The sequence below is a fragment of the Microcebus murinus genome, chromosome 18 (genome assembly GCF_040939455.1).
Source record: "Microcebus murinus isolate Inina chromosome 18, M.murinus_Inina_mat1.0, whole genome shotgun sequence".
NCBI classification, from domain to species: Eukaryota; Metazoa; Chordata; class Mammalia; order Primates; family Cheirogaleidae; genus Microcebus; species Microcebus murinus.
The window spans coordinates 5,669,567-5,688,645 of NC_134121.1; the positions used below are offsets into that span (position 1 = coordinate 5,669,567).

The 19,079-nt window shown below is 41.3% G+C and overlaps 1 long non-coding RNA gene across 1 annotated transcript in view; it reads right to left on the bottom strand.

The window, feature by feature from the left end:
* Positions 1-4,087: 4,087 nt before the first annotated feature.
* Positions 4,088-19,079, bottom strand: part of LOC142861851 (uncharacterized) — a 58,505-nt gene continuing 43,513 nt past the window's right edge. The window contains exons 2-3 of the long non-coding RNA XR_012912961.1: positions 11,943-12,175; positions 4,088-5,103 (exon numbers count right to left, since the gene is read on the bottom strand). This is a non-coding gene — a long non-coding RNA (uncharacterized LOC142861851). The remainder of the gene's footprint in view (positions 5,104-11,942; positions 12,176-19,079) is intronic.

The following is a 19,079-nucleotide window of genomic DNA, read 5'->3' on the forward strand; positions in this document are numbered from 1 at the left end:
GTGGGGTAGCAGGCAGCTGGAAGTACATTATGAAACTATTACAATACTTAAACAGAGCTTCGCTAATAGTACACACAATAGTGCAGAAAACTCCAGTTACAGAAATCATTAACTCTTTGGAGAGTTCAGAATAATTTTTTTTCATTAGGAAAATATCCCAACCTCACAATCTTGTTGTTAAGCCCCTCATGGGACTGGTGTTTATATAGAAGGACACAGGATGCTAAGTCAGCAGATCAAAAGTTCTCTTTTTGCAAAATACTCCTGTTTATCATGTTATCTATTTGTTCTTCCTGTGTGACTGTGCCTTACTCTTCTGGGTAAATTATTTCTATAGTCTGATTGTTGGCACCCCCCACACCTCTACAATTCATGTGTTTAAATCTTAACCTCTAAGTGATGGTATTAAGAGGTGGGATCTCTGGGAGAGGATTAGGTCATGAGGGTAGGGTCCCCATCATGGAATCAGTGCTCTTATAAAGGAGTCTAGGGGCTCACTGGCCCTTTCCATCATGCGCTATATAGCAGCCTGAATGGACTAAGATAGTCGTGGATAAGAAAGAAAGTCCACTGTCTCAGAAGGAAATGAGCCTTTGGAGAGGATCAGATGGATAGTATAAGAAGTGCTGTCTTTACCCAGAAGAGTTCACCTCTTCAAAAAGCCATGCAAGGGAAGGTGGGAAGGGAAGATTCCCATCTTCATTATCTCTTCAGAAATCAGGTCCTCCTGACTTCATTATTAGGGAACATTTCTTCACTATCTTCAGAAAACAGGTCACTGTGATTGGTTCTGGGAGTCACAGTAAGACATTGAATATTCTTTCACATGGTTTATGGGCTGTTCTGCCTGATAAGATGTGTACATCAAATGAGAGAACCTAAGAAACAAAGGAGCTGAATATCGTGACCAGGAATAAAGGTTTCAGATATGTGACCCACTGCACTTAGGCCCCTGTGCTATCTTTGTGGCCATAAGGACAATTAAGTGCCATGCATAGCAGCACAGGCATTGGACATATATCAAGATATGGATATGAATCCCAGCTTTACCATGTATAAGCTAGGCGATCTTGACAGTACTCAGTGTAAACTAAAAATCCTAAGTCCCCCAACCAACTGAATGGAACCCCTGTTGGCCAAGGGAGACCCCAGAGAAACCTTAGAAAACTGAGTTCCAAGCCACGATGGGATGGGAGGTCAGACACACCTCATTATACCCCCTCCCATTAGGTGATTTAGATACAAAACTGACTACCATTAATGTTAAAATAGAGATCATAAGACTGATAAAATGGACTCTTTGTTGTAATAAGATACCAAATTATAAACAAGACCTAGAGTTGAGTCACACATCCTACACTTAAAGAATAACCTATGTTCTAACTGCCACAAGGTTTTTCTTCTTCTTTGGTAGCTTAACAAGCACTAGTCTCCAGATAAGCAATATTAAAACAATTGCCGCTCATCTACTGCCAGATGCTGACTGTCCCCTGTTCCATAAGCTGTAACTGCACCTGTGACTGGACAGGAGACTGAGATCAGTAGCTCCTGAGAAGAGACCATGGACCACGGACTGGCTCTGGCTGGTTTGTGGAGGCTGTGCACTGAGTGCCCTCATGTCTCTGCTTCGCCGCGTGATCACCTTGCAGGCTATAACCCTTTATAAGAAATAAAACTCTCCTTTCCAAATTTATAAGCTGTGTGATTTTAAAGCTAACATCAATTACTCAGTTTTTCCATTTGTCAAATGGAAATAAAATCTCATTGGGAACACAGAGGATTGGAGATGATGTATGTTATAAAGGTTTTCTTCATGCATCATATGTGATCAACCAATGGTAACTTTCATTAACATTAACCTTACCCAACGTAGATTGATTAGCATTATAAATTAGCCTACTTGTCTTCAAAGCTAAATGTGCAGGAGGAGGACCTGGGGAGGTATTTTCAATGACCTATACAGGCTTTACACCCAACCGACTGCATCAAGTAACTCGAATTACTGAGGATGGTACTAGGGTGTGTGTGTATGTCTGTGGGTCCATGTGGCTGTTTTATATGTCTGTGTATTAAGCTTTACAGGTGATTCTGATACAGCTCATGTCTGAATTATAACTCAGGACCTGATATGTAAAATTGGAGACAATCTATATATGTAAATGTAGTTAAAGCCAAAGCAGCAGCAGCCATTGTCACAGACCCAACATGATCTAAGAAAATGAGGAAAGCAGAGGAGCAGAAGGAAAGAGACAGAGTTAACACAGTGACCATCTCAAGACCACTCTATTTTCATGTCAACTGAAGATGTCATTTACTAAGGCCCTTCTAAGCATCATCTATAGATAACTTGCAAATCTCTCATGATTAAAAGGCTTAGCAGAAAGTGTTGGAACTGCATAGCTAACACATGCAGAAAATATATAACTAAAATTTAGTAAATTCAGGCTAGATAACAATTTAACCATCACTCCACATTTCACCCTTTCAGGAAAGACTCTCTATTGGCATTTATTTGTAGAAATTACACTCAGGCTATGTTTGCCTCCTCCATTGAAGAATCATGTCAGGAGTGACTTCTTTTTACCAAATTTATTAGTGTGTTCTGTGGACCAGAAACCATCTTGTAGAAGGCAAAGTAGATGACTGACTGCTGATTTGATGTTAGAAAAACTAGGAAAGACTTTCCAGACGTGTTTTCCTTTGTTTTTCAATGCAGAAATGATCTTCAAATAATTCACACTTTTGTGCCCTGCTTTTTCATCCTGGCCGTTTCAATACTGGAATTTCCTAGGGAGCCTTGAAACAGTCTAAACTCCAGTCTCAGATATTCTGATTCAGTGCAGTCAGACTGAGCCCTGGTTATTGGTATTTTTAAAGATCCTTGGGAGATTAATATACAGACAACGTTGATAACGACTGCTTCGATAAAAGTTTTAAACCCTGTTTACAAGAAAATACACATTGAGAAAATATTTTAAGCTATTAACAGATTCTATTAGTATGTCAGTGGTTTCTTCTGAGAGGTACTATAAAATTTCTAGATAAAATATAAGATGCTTTATTAAATTTAAATTTCTGATAAATAACAATTATAGGACATACACTAAAAAATTACTCTATCAGAAATTCAAATTTATCTGGATGCTTTGTATTTTTATTTACTCTATTGGACGACCCTATCCTAAGAGCCTCAGACAGAATGGAAGGAAATTTCTCACAGAATCAGGAAAGGAAAAGAACTATGGATATCTGTTGATTTTACCTGCCAACCATCCCACTATGATTTTCTTTAGGAAACCCCCACTACCCATTCTTGGTCTGTGTCATTTGGGTGGACACATGACCAAGACCTGCCGGGCAGAGCTGTCTATCTCCCTGGGCACAGTAATCAACGTAGGCATGGTGGACACTTAAACCAGCCAAACCAGGTACCATTCCAGCACTTTAGCTTGATTTTAGAAGAAGAGGTACCCTTCCCCTAAAAGATAGGCTGTAAACCAGGAGCTACTGGTGGTCTCCTTACTCTCATATCTAAAGGGCCTTCCTGCATAAAGCCAACAAGAAAAATAGCACAGCTGAGAAGTGAAAAGGCTAATGAGCCCACAGAGGAAAACTGGATACACCCATGCAGAGGAACAAGATTAGACCCTTATCTCACACCAAATATAAAAATAAACTCAAAATAAATTAAAGACTTATATGAAAGAATTGACTGTAAAACTACTAAAAGAAAACATAAGGGGAAAGCTGTGTGACACTGGTATGGGCAATGATTTTTTTGGATATGACCCAAAAGCACGGGCAACAATAGTAAAAATAGACAAATGGGATTGCATCAAACCAAAAAACTTCTGTACAGCAACAGAAACAATCAACAGAATGTAGAGACAACCTATGGAAAGGGAGAAAATATTTGCAAACCATACATCTGATAAGGGATTTTTTTTAATTATTTATTTTCTTTAAAATTTTTTTTATTCTTTTATTTTCTTTTATCCACACTAATTAAAAGTAGATAAGTACTGATAAGGGATTAATATTCAAAATATATAAGCAAATCAAACAACTCAATAGCAAGGAAAAAATAAGCTGATTAATTAGCCTATGGATCTAGTCATGTCTGAAATCTGTATCTTGCACTTTTTGTAATGTCAATCATTTTTTTCTAACTTATAGCAATTTTAGTTAGTTTTCTGCCATTAGCCCCCAAAAGAATCCTAAATAATACATATAATGTTATAGATTGAGAAGCTGAAATCCAAAGATAAGCTTTCACCTGCCTTTCCATGATTTTTTAATCCTAAGAAATGGTTCTTCCACATGCACCAGTGTTTATTTCCTCTAAATTGCTTTCACTGACCCCCACTGTTCCTAATTCGATATTTTCTCCTGTGTACCCATCATAGCTTATGCTTTGTAACATGGCATGTCTCACACACTGTAGTTATACATATAGCTTCCCCAGATGTTTTCCTTATCTTTATCTTCCTAGCCAGAGTCTGGCACATAATAGGTACTGGATCAATGTTTGTTAAATTCAACTAGGTAGGCAGCTATGATGATGTCTTCAAAGCTACACTGAGCTATTCCAGAAGTAAGGGAAGGCTGTGAAGGGGAGAGCTGGCCCCAAGCACATGGAACCATTGCTGCCATCAACCACACCTGCATTGCAGAGTTGGGAGGAGGCTCTGGACTTCGTTTTTAACCTAACCTCCAATGTCATCAGATTTGTTATGCTAAATTAATATGAGCCACATACACTATTCAATTTACATGTACATTCCAGGGTTCAGTAGCCAATAGTCATTTCCAGGTAACCTGCTGAACACAAGTGGAAGATAAGTAGATAATTGGCTTTTTCCGCCCCATAGAAAAGGTCCTTAGTTATTGAGGCCTACTACGTGAAGAAATACAAAGAGGTGTATTATAAGACGATATATGATGGAGCAGAATCTGATACTGAGTGAACTGAAATGCACAATAACCCCGAAGGGAAGAGTGTTGCTCAGAATACTTAGTTCTCCTGCTTGCGTGAAGGATCAAGTCGTCCTGGGTTTCCCACCACCTCATTGCAGGATCCTGAGTCCATTTCCATAGCTATGCCTGCAGTGACAAGGATAAAAGGAAAAAATCAGTCATGCTGAAGAGCGTTGAATGATGTGATTCTTTGCTTCTCACTCAGATCTGATGCCATGAGGACGCAGTCTCCTAAAAGCATGACATCTGACTTAGCGCCTCAATGTGCATCTTTGTAGGCTGGCACAGAAATGTCTTTTGAACTCCCCATTGCTTCATTTAATTATGATGAAAATCATCCCCCCTCTCAAATTAACTCACTACAAGAACTGCACACTCCGCAGGGGGCATCATCCTTGGCTGCTGAGAATGCCACACCATTAAGCCCTGCGAAAGTCTGTCCCGTAACCAACCTGGCTGTTGATCCAACAAAACCGACTGGTACGTCTTCAAGTCATCAATTAACAATAACCGAGCCTTTATCTGGCAGGGACTTCTCACTATCAGGCAAATCAGCACTTTGAAGCGATACGGGGCGCCATGGAGCTCGCGTTCAGAGGATTCCCTTTGAGTGGGTAGCCTCTCATCTCAAGGCAACATTACGGGCAACGTCAGCCCTGTCTGAGGAGTGTGTAGCTCCGAGATGAAAAGTCTCCACGCTCCCCTTTAGAACTGCCCATCATCCATTTTCTCTGGGAGATTTGCTTGCCAGTTAGTAAAACCAACCTGAGCAGCAGTGACAGGGGTAATTACAGAGGGAGACAGCTGCTGACACAATTCTTTTAAACAAAGAAAGGGAGAGAAGTGTGGAGAAGAAAGAAGGCTCCAAAGGTTTGACTTCAAATAGCATTAAAAGAGGATAATTTTAATTCCCTGCATGAGTTTATTAGTGTCCATCTCCTGGTCTAAAAGAGTTGTTGGGATAAGAGAAATTCCTGGGAGACAGCCACATTTGACTTGTTGCCTTTCCATGGATCCTGGACAGCCCCAGGGGGACGTGAACGCCACTGGAGGACAGCGGGTGTTTGCTCCCCCTTTCCCCGCGGCACCCAAGGATCGGAAGTGCTGGGAGCGCATTCAGGGCCATGAAGCGCAGCCTTCTCCCCTACGCGGCCTCTCTTGCCCTTTGGCCTTGCGTTAGCATGAATGCTTCCAATGATGGGAGACCTCTGCTTTTCTTTATGGGAGCATGATCTTTTCCCAAACAGTAGAGTTTGCTGAAAAGTTCTTTACGAGAGGCTAAATAAAATCTGTTTCCTGGTAACTTTCAAATATTGGTCCTAGTTTTACTGATTGGAATAACAAAGAACCTTCTTAGCTCCTCCTCCAGATAATCATCGTTCATCTAGAGCAGGCGTCTTCAAACTATGGCCCGCAGGCCACATGTGGGTGTTTTTGCCCATTTGGTTTTTTACTTCAAAATAAGATATGTGCAGTGTGCAAAGGAATTTGTTCATAGTTTTTTTTAAACTATAGTCCAATAGTCTGAGGGACAGTGAACTGGCCCCCTGTTTAAAAAGTTTGAGGACCCCTGATCTAGAGCATACTGCCATGTCTTTAATATCTCCAATTGTTGTTCCTTAAATTGGTTGTTTTTCTTTATTTAAAAATTTGTGTAGAGTTCAGGCGTATACGTACAGTTTTGTTGCATGGAAATACTGCATAATGGGGAAGTCAGGACTTTTGACATACCCATCACCCAAGTCAATAGGTCATTTTCATCCCTCATCTCGCCTCCACCGCCCACCTTTGCAGTCTGTTATCCTACTCCGTATGTCCATCTGTACCCACTGTCTAGCTCCCACTTAGGGCTGAGAACATGCAGTGCTTGAGCTTCTGTTCTGCCTTATTTCACTGAGGGTAATGGCCCTAGGTCCATCCATGTTGCTGCCAAGTTGTTGTTCAAATGGCTCTTCATCATCCTAACTCTCCCCTAAGTCTCTAAGATGTTACTATTACTATTACTTTTAGAAACTATGGCGAGCATCTGTAAAAAGCAAGGGAGGTTTTCCCTGTGTCTGCACAATCTATTTTCTTAACCCTGGGAGGATTGCTGTCTGGAGTCACGCATCCCTGAGGGCTTTATGAACATCGTACAAGTATGATTAATTTCAACAAGTATTGCAATTGTAAAGCACAGTGGCCAACTTGGTTCCTGAATCCACATGCTTTTTGAATCAGGTGTTGTGAAATAGTTAAAAGAAAGAGCAAGAAAGACCCCAAAGACCCCATCACTTCTTTATGCAAATTAGCACTTATTGGGGAATAACTATGGGGAAAATAGAAACTATCTGGCACCATGCTGGGCCTTATTGGCTATTCTTAGGAATTCTGCTGTTTCCCCAGAACAATACACAAGTAACCTAAGGCCGTCCAGGACACAAGGACTTGCAAGCAGGACAGCCAATGTGCACTGCAGCACAAATGACGCCTTCCATAAGCCTATGGGTGGCTCTCAAAGGCCACGTCGTGTGTTTCCTGCCAGTGAGGTGCTCTGAGGCTGGGTTGCCACATCCAGTGGGTTCAGCCCTTTAAACTGAATTAACTCATCCATGAAGTTAAAAAGCAGTCAAACTAGTGTTGACATGGTCTTTGATTCTCTTCCCTCCAAAGACTAATCTGACCTGCTAGACTTCCACTGATCCCGTCCTCTTGCCAATATTGACACTGGAGGGCAAACAGCGTCTCAGAAATAGATCTGTCCCCTTGCCTGGGGCCCAGAGCCGCAGGTCAGTAACGCTAAAGCCCAACACGCCAGCAGAGGTTAAAAGATAAGCCCCCGGTGTATTGAGCTGTGTTTGTTGTTTTGACAAAGAGAGAGTTTAAGGACACAGAGGTAAGTTCATTTCCCCTGTCAGTGTCGCTGTGGAAGACAGATGTTTGGGAGCAGCAGCCGAGAGGCAAGATGCTCGCTGCAAGGCCAGCACGCCGCGCCCCACCAGTGATTACGGGAAGGCGCTCCCGGCACGCACGCTGCGAGGCGACTGAGGACAGGCTGCAGCCAGAGGTGCAGAGCGACAGGGCTGCTAGGCTGGGGCTGGTCTCTGCAGAGCGCCACTGGCCGCCAGCTGTTCTGAGGTTCATTCAAAGATAAAGACCGACCACCAGGGAGGCTGTGGCCCAGCAAAATCGATGTCTTGGGGTTGCAGTGGTGCAAGAACCCAGGGCCTTCTCACTGATTTCTGTCATCGTCAGTGACTATTGCACAGTGTCCCTGTGAGCAATGGGCCTGGGCGCAGTGCTGCCCGCAAACTCACAGTGGGCGAGTCACACCAACTGCCTCTTGAGGACGTCATCTGCTTCTTCACGTTATTTCTTTCTGCGCTGGATGCCAGCTCTAGACAATCGCTCCGTTTCCAGGCTAGGAGGAGGATGAGTGCAAGGCTCCCAGACCGATATTTAATAACACTTAAAAATTTCATATATATCATACACATATATTTTGTTGTCATAGGAGTACATATATAGCATGCTATATATTTATATCAGTGTGTTCTAGAGTTTTGTTTTGTACTAAAATGATCCGTGAATGCCATTCTCTCCCCTATTTGCTATGAGCGTCTCAGGGGCAGAGACCATGTCTTCCCACTTTTGAATCCCCCCAGAGCATTCTGGGGTGGTTTCCTACCTGTCACAGGTGTTCCATCAGGGTTAGCGGATTTGTCATTTCGGCGAGATGGGTCCACTCCCGCTGGGTGGTCTCCTTGTGAACCCTTCACTGCACCTAATCTCCTGCCGTTGTCTGGCTTAGCCTGTTTGTCTGCCTTATCCCATCTCTTTCATCCTTCATTCCTAGAGAGGGGGCAATTTTGTTCTCTCTCGAATCACCCCTTCCCACACAGATGGAGCTTGGAGCTCTACCTCTTATTTCACCATTTACTCCATAACCCTCCAGGAAATTACTTAAAACATCATCTGCTACATACTCCCCTTTGAGGGTCATCCAGTTTTATGAACAAGGAATGCAATTTGCTTACTTCCCTCCCTAAAACTTCATGCAGCAGAGATTAGCTGATAGCAGATTGTAGCTTTCATATGGGCTTGGCAGGATTAAAATTTTTGCATCCAAATATATCTTTCCTGCACTACATATTCATCACTGCCCTTAGTAACCACTTTTTGCCAATTTGGTTTGTTTCGCTTGTTTGTCATGGCTAATAAGGAAGAAAGGCCCTACTCTGCTCTCTGCCTACTCCTGCGCTTGTTGCCAGTGTCTAGCCAGAGGAATGCATCCAGCAAGCAGTTTCTCTTAGAGTAATTCACCCAGCAAGCCTTCCTCCATGAAATTAATCTCTTGAAAACACTGACAATTTACACTTTGAGTATCTAGATGATTTTGCCTATCAACATTTTAAAAAGCTTAACTGATATATGTAGTGTCCTGCACTAGTAGATTCTAAATAATTATTTATTGAATTAATAAGTAAAAATCCTATTTTAAGGGCCCTTTACCAGACAAGCCCAGGCCCTCTGACACCCACCAGTTTGACATTGTTTCTTCTTTGTACTAGAGAGTAGAAAGTCACCATGGGTGTCTTAAAAAATAAACCTGCAACTAGATGTTTGTTTGTTTATTAATTTGACAAATATTTAATTCCTATTCTGTATGGCACTTAGGAGGCACACAACAAAAACATAATTTGTCAAAAGAATGAATAGAAGGGTAATGAGAGACCTACATACTGTGCTGTGTAAGAGACATTTGAAAGGATAACAAGATTTTAACCCCCCAAAAGAGGCTCTCAGAAGGTAATGACACCTCGCTAAAAATAATGGAAGGAGTGTCATGGATCCTGTCTTAATTTTAAAGTTTGATATGCTGATTATTAGAGATTTTTTGCAATTAATTTGATTTTTTAAATACTGCAATAAAATGTTATTTATCTTGACTGACAAGCACGCGCAAGGAGACACGGGGGAGGACGCCGTCTGCAAGCGGAGGGGAGGTGCCTGGAGCACACCCTTCGCTATGGCTCTCGGAGGGACTGACCCTGCCAACACCTTGATCTCGGACAGCCAGCCTCTAGAACCCAGAACTACATCTCTGCAATGTAAGTGCCTCGGTCTGTGGTATTTGATTATGTTATGGTAGTCCCAGCAGATGAATAAAGATTTCTCCTCTGCTTTAAGACCAAAGTGATAGCTCACCATCATCTGTCTGAATGAGGGTATGGCATGCAAGATGCAGGGCCCTGAGAGGAGGAGACGAGGAAGCCGAACACCAGCTTCTGAGGGGCACCAGCCATTGAGCCCACACGTCTCTGGGCGGCAGGATTGCTGGAGATGAAGAAGAGTCCAATGCCCAGATCGATGGAAATTCAGATATATGGAAGCAGGAAAGGAGAGAGACCACTGCATGATGCATGTGACCTAATTTAATGTTCTTGGACCCGCCCCCTAGGAAATGTGAGCCAATCGATGGCCCAGCGTGTGATCACATCTGCATGCCTTCCCCTCCAATCCATCCTTTCTTTTTTGTCCTAGCCACTTACAGAACATACCAAGAGCAGACAATGTTTTTTAAAAACACCTACTGGCTGGACTGAGAAATTATTAATTTAATCTGAGTATTAAATTGGCTAAAAATCCTTTCTAAAAATACGATATCCCTTGATGATCAGCAATGGCCAGAATTTTCTGCTAGTTTTGTTTTAAATTTCTCAGCCTTTACAATTAAAATTTTAGAAACCTTCCAGCAAGAAACTTAATTTTAAGATATGTATCAGTCATGGAAGTAAAACTAAATGGATTTCCCATCTCGTCTCTGGGCCGGTTGCCAGAATTAGCCTTTTTATTAAAGAACTCTTTTCACAGTGATTCCGGTTGACTTTTTCTTTTTTCAGGGATGGGAATGGAAAGTTACAGAGGGGTTAAGACCAGTTCCTTGATTCAGACTACCCAAGTTCAAATCCTTGCTCTGCCTCTGACTATCTTTAAGGGAGTTGACATTAAGCACCTTGCTTAACTTCTTTCTCCACACCTCAGCCCTTCTTCTGTTAAAAAAAAAAGGGCTAATTACAGCAACAACCTCACTGAAGTGTTGAAAGAATTATAGGCAATAATGCTATGCATAAAGAAATCTCTCTCTCTCTTCTCTTGCCCTCTCTTTCTAATTTTCTGTGCATGTGCATGAGTGTTTGTCATCTTCTGCATGCATAAGTTACTTGGAAATAACCCCAGAACAAAGGGGGAAATGAAAAGCTAGGAAACCAATACTATAGATTCTGGTAGTAGCTCTTTCCCTCAACAATCAGGACCTGTGTTGGTCTTTCTGTGCCTCGGTTTGCCCATTTGGAAAATGGAAAACGGTTGCTAAGTTAGGAGGACTCTTCCTCATTATCCCTTCTCCTTCAGAAACATCATAACAAGTTCATGTCCATAAGTGGGGTTAAAATGAAATTTTAAATAGTGTGGTTGAGACTGAAGATCAAATACAAGAATAATCTTGGCGATAGGGGAAAAAATTCCATGTTTGAAAGACTTTTCTAAAACCCAAATTTGTATTAATTTGGTAATAGATCAACTTTCTCAGTGTATATGTTTATCAAAAAACATTCTAATTACCAATTCTTCACAAGGTATCGATTGAGAATTGCATATAACGTTAAAAGCACACACACCAAAAAAAAAAAAAAACCTATTAAAATAAGGCTTCCTCAGTGTGTCTCAACACTATAAGAATAAAGGCATAATTTCCTGATACTTTTATGTATATAAGTAGTTCAGAGACCTTACACCCTTCTGGACCTCCTGAGGTTAGGGAATCCCAAGTTGAGAGCCATTTGCTGAGAAAACCCTGATTCAGTGCTTAGAGAGCAATAATAGCCTGGCCACAATTGTATAAGTAATAACGATATTACTAATCATTTACAAGAGCCCACTCGGGACTTCGGAAATAACCTCGTAGCAATTAACTAATGACCTACCTTTGATTATATCTCCAGCTTTGAAAGCAAAACTTCAGGGTTCATGTGCCAAGCTGGCGCTGAGGGACAGACAGAGCCTGGTGGCCAGCTCCCCTCCTGAGCAGAGCACACAGCTCCCACCTGCTTAACTCCCTTCCGCTGCACTTCCAGAAGATGGTAATCTTTATAGCCTTTTAACATTTTTATAACGTACTCTTTCATTCTAATTAAAACTATTGCTCAGTGCAGAAAACCTGGAAACCACAGAAAGACACAAGGTAAAAAAATATTAATATCATCCATAAGCCCACCATGCTCCCCAAATTATTTTTAACATTTTTGTTTTTGTCTCTTCAATTTTTCTACATAGAAAATGTATAATATTTTACTTAAAAAGCAAAAAAATATTCATACTGTGGCTTCAGCTTCATTTTTCAATCACAACATACTGTGAGCATGTTACCATCACAACTGGTATGTTGTATGGTGGTACAATCTTTAACCAATCCCCTTCTCTTGGACATTTAGGTAGCTCCAAATGTCTCACCACTGTACACAATACTGGGATTCTGTTATTTCACCCATTTGTTGACCCCACTAACAGCCATCCTTTCAAAACAAGTCTTGTCCCACTCATGCGTTTACATTGATAAGGTAAAGTTCTAGAAGGGAAATGAATGTCAATGACGTGCACATGGTTTGAAGCATATTGCAGATATTTCCCCCAGAATTATTATTTTAATTTTTATTCTCCTTAAAAGTATATTTGAAAGTACCATTCACAGCCTTTCACTTACCAATTTTAATAATATCTCAAAAGCGGATATGTGACAAAAACATCTCGTAGCATTTTCACTTGCATTTCTTTGATTGTCAAACAAGTCGAACATTTTTCATATGGAAATTGGTGATTTTTATGTATCTATTATTGAATTGCAATATATGTCCTTTGAACATTTGCCTACCAAGATATTATATTAACCTTTTCCTTATTGATTTTCTGATTGATTTCCTTATTGACATTTTATTTTATTGTCATTTTACTGAAACCATCTCTACAAGTTGATAGATATGAAGCTAACTCATCTTTTTAAATATTGTGTTAAAAATGTTTTATGTACATGTACAAAATAGACACTTTTACATAAATTGAACCATATCATGTATGATATAATTTATAATACACTCACTTGTTTTTATACTGCCTCTCTTAGCTCCTCAAGTTCATCCACATCCTCACCAGCATACTCACAATAACCCCTGTTAGTGACCTGGTATATAGTTTTTAAATTTTTCTCTATTTTTTGTAATTATATTTCAATTTATATGAAGTACATACACATACAGGATTTTGACATTTCTTGTTTTATAACAAATGAGAGTATATTAAACATTTTCTGCATCTTGTTTTACTCTGTCAAGGATATCTCATAAAAATCCTGCCAAGGTAATTGGTATAATTCTAATTAATTCCTTTTAATGGCTACATAAGGCTCCCTGGGGTGGATGGACCACAATTCACTCAGCTGTTCCCCTATTACAGGCATTCACTTTGTTTCTGGTTTCTTTACAACTGCAAATGGGGCTGAAATAAACATCTTTGAGGAGCTGTGCTTACTTATGGGTGTTTTTATTTTGATAGGATAGATTCCCAGGAAGAGTATTGCTGAATCAAAGAGTATGTTCAATTTATTTTTATTTTAATGGATACTGCCAGATTGCTTCCTAAAAGGGCTATAACAATTCATAGCTCCACTAGCAATGTATAAGAATTTCCCTATATCCGCATTAGGAATATGTGTTGTAGCTCTTTTCAATTGTTATAAGTCTGAAGAGAGGAAGCATGCCACCGACTGCTCATGAGCTCAAATGACATATGATATTATTGAACATTTGGATTTCATGTCTCTGAATCAGCTTATTCTTTGGTCCATATTTTTCATTTTTTCATGTCAATTTACATAATTCTTGTATACCATAGATTTTAATACTTTGTCAGCTGCATTGCAAATAACGTTTTTCCAGGATTCACACATGTGCATGTACTTTATTTATGGAAGTGTTTCTCAAATTCTCCCCGGTGAAGGCCTAGTACTTTAAATTTTCCAATCCATAGCAAATCAGTATTTCATACAACACAAAATCACACACTTGGATATCATAGCAATGTCAAATTTCTGTAAAAGTTTATAATTGCTTATTCTCAGTTTCTGTACTTGTCTAAACATGGATTGGTAACAAACTGCAGACTGGCTTATGTCATCATTTTTTCCAATAAAAACTTTTCACTTTTACATAGTCAAATATATTTCCCTCTATAGTTTCTGGACTTTCTCTCTTGCTTAAGAAGGTGGCTTAAGATTTATTTCTAAGAATTATCTTGTTGAAATTATTCCATTTCGGTCTCCAGTCCAGGTAGATTGATTTTCAAATTTTAACACATCTTTCTCCCTATTTTGTCTGGATTTTTTAATAGTGTGGAAGTCTAGTGCTATTTTCCTTCAGATGTTCTGCCACGTTATCATCGTCCTTGTGTATGATACTGTGATCCGGCTTACTCAGCAGCCACTCCCTTATAGTTGGCCTTTTTATAGAGTCTGAAAGGCTAAACATCCTAGGCTGCCAGAGCCAGTTGTACTGTAGTTACAGTGAGATGTGCAGACCAGCAAACTGACACAGTCAGGCAAGCTTAGAGCACAGAGAGTGACTTGGGGCATGGCTGCTCACAGGAATGTTCACTCTTAAGCAGAGTGGAGTAAGTAGTTTGTTCTCCTGAGATTGCTGTGAGGGGTCTCCTCAAGTTCTCACATTATAAATGCCAAGAGACAAGAGTAGCAGCAATGGCTCTTTTGCTTGAAAAGTCTCACATATCAGTGGACCTTCTTTCTGGCTACATAACATCCAATTATTGTTCTTTCATCTTCCTAAACAGTTTCTAAGAGCTACCTAACTCTTCTTAATAAATTCTTTTCACCTGAACTCTCTAGAATGAATGCTGTTGTCTGCAACCAAAAGTCTTGACAAAAATCATACATTAAATGATCTCATATATTGAGATACTCTACTGTATTCACTGTTTTGTTTCCTTGATCCATTTTCAATGGATCAATATGTTCATGATAGTAACAACTTGCTTTTATCATAGTGGATTTACAATGTGCTCTGAGATGTTTATCTTTTTTTTTTGGCTCTTCTCAGAAATTTATACTTCTGAACTTAAAGATAATCATATCACCTTAAGTCAACAGACAGTAAAAGAAACAGAAACACAAACCCCAGCTGAGTAAAACAGACTTCCCTAAACCCCAACCACAATATATGAAGACAAAGACTGAATGAAGAAATGAAAAATGACTCAGAAAAGCCAAGGGCAGTCAAACCAAGATCCTCACAGAATAGCACACTCATCGCCACTATGAAGGACTTTGACAAACTAACAAACCAAGGGCACCACATCCAGTTAAAGATGGTTGGGGAGTGCTACCACCATGAAATGTGCACAAAAGCTTGTACGAGAGGTAATTAAACTCCTAAATATCCACCCCTTCTCCACAGATTTAGGCAACTGTCCTTCCTTTTCCCCTTCAGGAAATGGAAAGCAGATTCTCTCATGAAAATATACTACAGAACCTTTGGACTTGGCGTCACCAGACATAGAAGAGGGCACAGATGAGGCCTGAGCGGGAGTCAGCAAGTCCAGAGAACAAACATTTAGGTCATATGGTCTCCATCACAACTACTCAGTTCTGAAATTGTAGCACAAAAGTAGCCATAGACAATACTAAAACAAATAAGTGTAGCTGTGTGCCAATAAAACTTTATTTATAAAAGTGAATGGTGGGCTGGATTTGGCCAATGGACCATAGTTTATAGACCCCTAGTCTAGGGTGGGTTAAGTGAAAGTCCACATGCTGAACAGCCATCTTCCTTGACCATACTACACTTTCTCCTAGCCTTCATCCTCTTCCCTCCCCTGCCAAAAGAGTAAATTAGTAAAAAGCACATCCTTCTCTTATTCTTAGTGCCTTTTCCTATGATGCCTCCAAGCACTTTTTTCAATCTCATTTATTAAAAACTGACCTATTCAAATTTCCTACTTTCTTTAGTGAAATTTGATGAATTCTATTTTATTAGGAAATCATCCTTTTTTGTAGGATTTTAGATGCACTGTCATAGGAGCTGGGTGTAGAATTTCTATGAACATTTCAATTTCTTCTGCATGTGTGATGATATCTCCTTTCTTATTTTTAATCTCAGATCTCTTTCCTCTCACTATCTCTACTAGCCAGGCTCACAGGAAGTCCACAGACATTGCTGGTCTTTTCAGTGACCCAGCATTTGAATTAGTTTATCCTTCCAGCTATTTGTTCCCATTTCAATAAATATTTGTTGAACAAATGAATGTGAGTCGTCAGCCAATGGCTTACTGTCAAAGAACATCTGAGAGAAATGAGTTGGGTGAGAAAGAAGGAGGCCTCTTAAGAACACCAGTATCTGAGGGCGGGAAAGGAGCACTCACGCGCACACAGCAAAGGAGACTGAGAAGAAGCAAGCAGATAAGTAGGAGAAAAGCCGGGAAAGCAGAGTGTCACAGAGCAAAGATAGAGTGTTTCAAAAGGGGGAACCTTGTCAACCCCGACAGCGCTGCCCAGAGGGCAGTCCTTGCCTAAGGGCTCAGACGCGTCCATTAACAGCAGCTGTGAGTGGGCTGGGGACGACCCTTGCAGGAGCAATTTCGTGGCGTTATAGGAGATAAAGCCAGGTTTCAGCAGTAGGAGAACAAGAAAACGTGAGAAAGGAAAGATAGCAACTACAGATAACTCTCAAAAAAGATCTTTGGGAGACAGTAAGGCAGACAACAGAGAATAATTTCTGCAGAGATGCAAAGGCCTTTAGCATGTTTAAATAAGGTCACGAAGCGGCGGCAAAGGCCCGGGCAGGAGACGCAGTGCAGAGCACAGAGGCAGGAACCGGACTCGGGTACGAGAGGGACAGGGGGCGCCCCTTCCCTGATCACAACAAAGTGCTGGACGAGTCTTTGCAGACTTGGTGGGAGGACGGCGTGGACCCTGATGGCTCCTGTTCCCTCCGTGACGCACGTGGCCAGGGCTTTGCTGAGAATGAGGTGGAAGCGGCAGGGTCGGAGGTATGAGACAGTGGAGGCTTTGAGGAGCCACAGTAAGTTGGGGGGAGAGCTGACTCGGGACTGGAGGCGGACGTTCCGTCAGCACTGACAGCCTGGTGAGTTGGGAACCACACAGCTGTGAAGGCGCCAGGTGTAAAAGTGAAGGCACACTGGTGGGCCCAGGGCTGCCTGCTGGTGACAGTCCTGGGTGACAGCTGGCGTGGCCCAGGAGACGCTCAGCTCTGCTAGCTCCCGCGCACCCTCCACCCAAGCAGCCCCAACTCCAGCGCCTCCTCTTCTGCCTCTGCTATAGAAGAAGAAGAAATAAGCCTCTGTTGCTCTTGCTGGGACGAACCCCCTTCTCTTGCTTGGGGCCGACACACAGGAGGGGGAGCGCGAAGACACCGCTCTGCTCCTTCTCCCTGACAGGCAGCGGGGGCGGAACTGCCCCCGACCTGGGAAAGCTGGGATAAGCAGGCCACAGACAGAAATGGTTTTTTTGCCACTTGAAACAGGTTTTCACTGTCTTTAATTATTTAGAAACTATCCTTCTTGGCTTTATTTTATACTAGTTATTATCCAAACTTTATAAAAGAAAGAAACACATGGATATGTATGTGTACATATATACCTGTGTGTGTGCATGTATACTTACATATTACATGCCATCCGTCTCGTGCCTAGACGTGTTCTATGCAAAGATCCAGTAGTCAAACTAGTTACACGCATAGGAAAAAGACTAGTTATATAAAAAATGTTAGTAGAAAGTGAAAATTTCCTTCTTCAAATTTCAACCATGAACATGTATTCATTTATGTAATAAGAAGAAAATCTATACAATGTATTTTTAAAGTCACAGCATTGGAACAAATATTTTTCTAACAGCCAATTTCAAAACTAAAGCCACATCTAGCCTCATGCCTTCTCTTTCAGGGGTACTTTTCAAATATGTCTGCCACGTCCCTGATTTGATTTTTGTAGAATAAATTCTACTTTGAATGAATTCTTAAATTCCATCAGAGCATACTTACTTACCTGAAATTCTTTCCTTATCTAATTTCTTTTTAATTTCTGCTTCACCTCCATCTGTTCCCTTCTCAGCTCAAACTTCTTCTTATTCATCTTTCATCTCATTTGCCTGTGCTTCCTTGAGTTTTGAGAGTACCAGGCACGTTCTGGCGAACAGTGTCTTCTGTTTGTTGCAGCAATATTTTTAAAACAATATTTCCTTCTGTCTCTTTGTTTCCTTTATCTTAGAGCATCACTTCATAGGCCCCATATCGGTTTGCATTTAGTTTCCCTTAAATGATGGGAGACACACCAAGAAGTACATATTCCAAAACAAGGTGTTCTCCACATTGTCTACTTGGATGCTATTAATGTCAGGATCTGGAATCTGAGTTCCAGTCTTGAGCCACTTCAATAATCCAACACCCTGGCAAGTTCCCTCGCAGTGACACTGTGGTGTCTTGTTTTTTGCTGCAGTCTCTGTGCTGGGGGCCAGACCTGGTGTAGCTCAGCTTCCTTGTCACTGTTTTGGGACGATGTCCTGCCACAGTGGTGAGAAGACCCTCCATTGTCACCACACTTAAGAACTTGTGGCAGCAGCTTGACCCCTGGCCTCCAGATAAAATTGCTTCTGATTTCCTCTGGTTAATTTCCAGGGTGACCCTTACAACCTCAGAGAAGACATTGACTTGAAACAAAGGGCCATCGGCTGCCACCGCTGAGCCGTTTGCACCGTGCTGGTGGCTGTGCCCTGGATCTCCCACACTGCACCCTTAGGTCTGCCCTTCCTCCGCCCCGCACTTTCTGCTCGGTAGCCGACACGATCTTCAACACAGTCATCCAGGAGCTCAGTCCGCAGAGACATAAGAGATTCCAAGGGAGGTGTTTGCCCACCTTGTGTCCTGATCCCAGCTCCAGGTGAGGGGTGTTCATGAGGTCTAGCATCCCTGATTTCTGTCACTTAATAAAGCCCTCTTGACCTTCTTTCATCTAAACCCATGAAAACTGTTTCTAGAAGAAGCCAC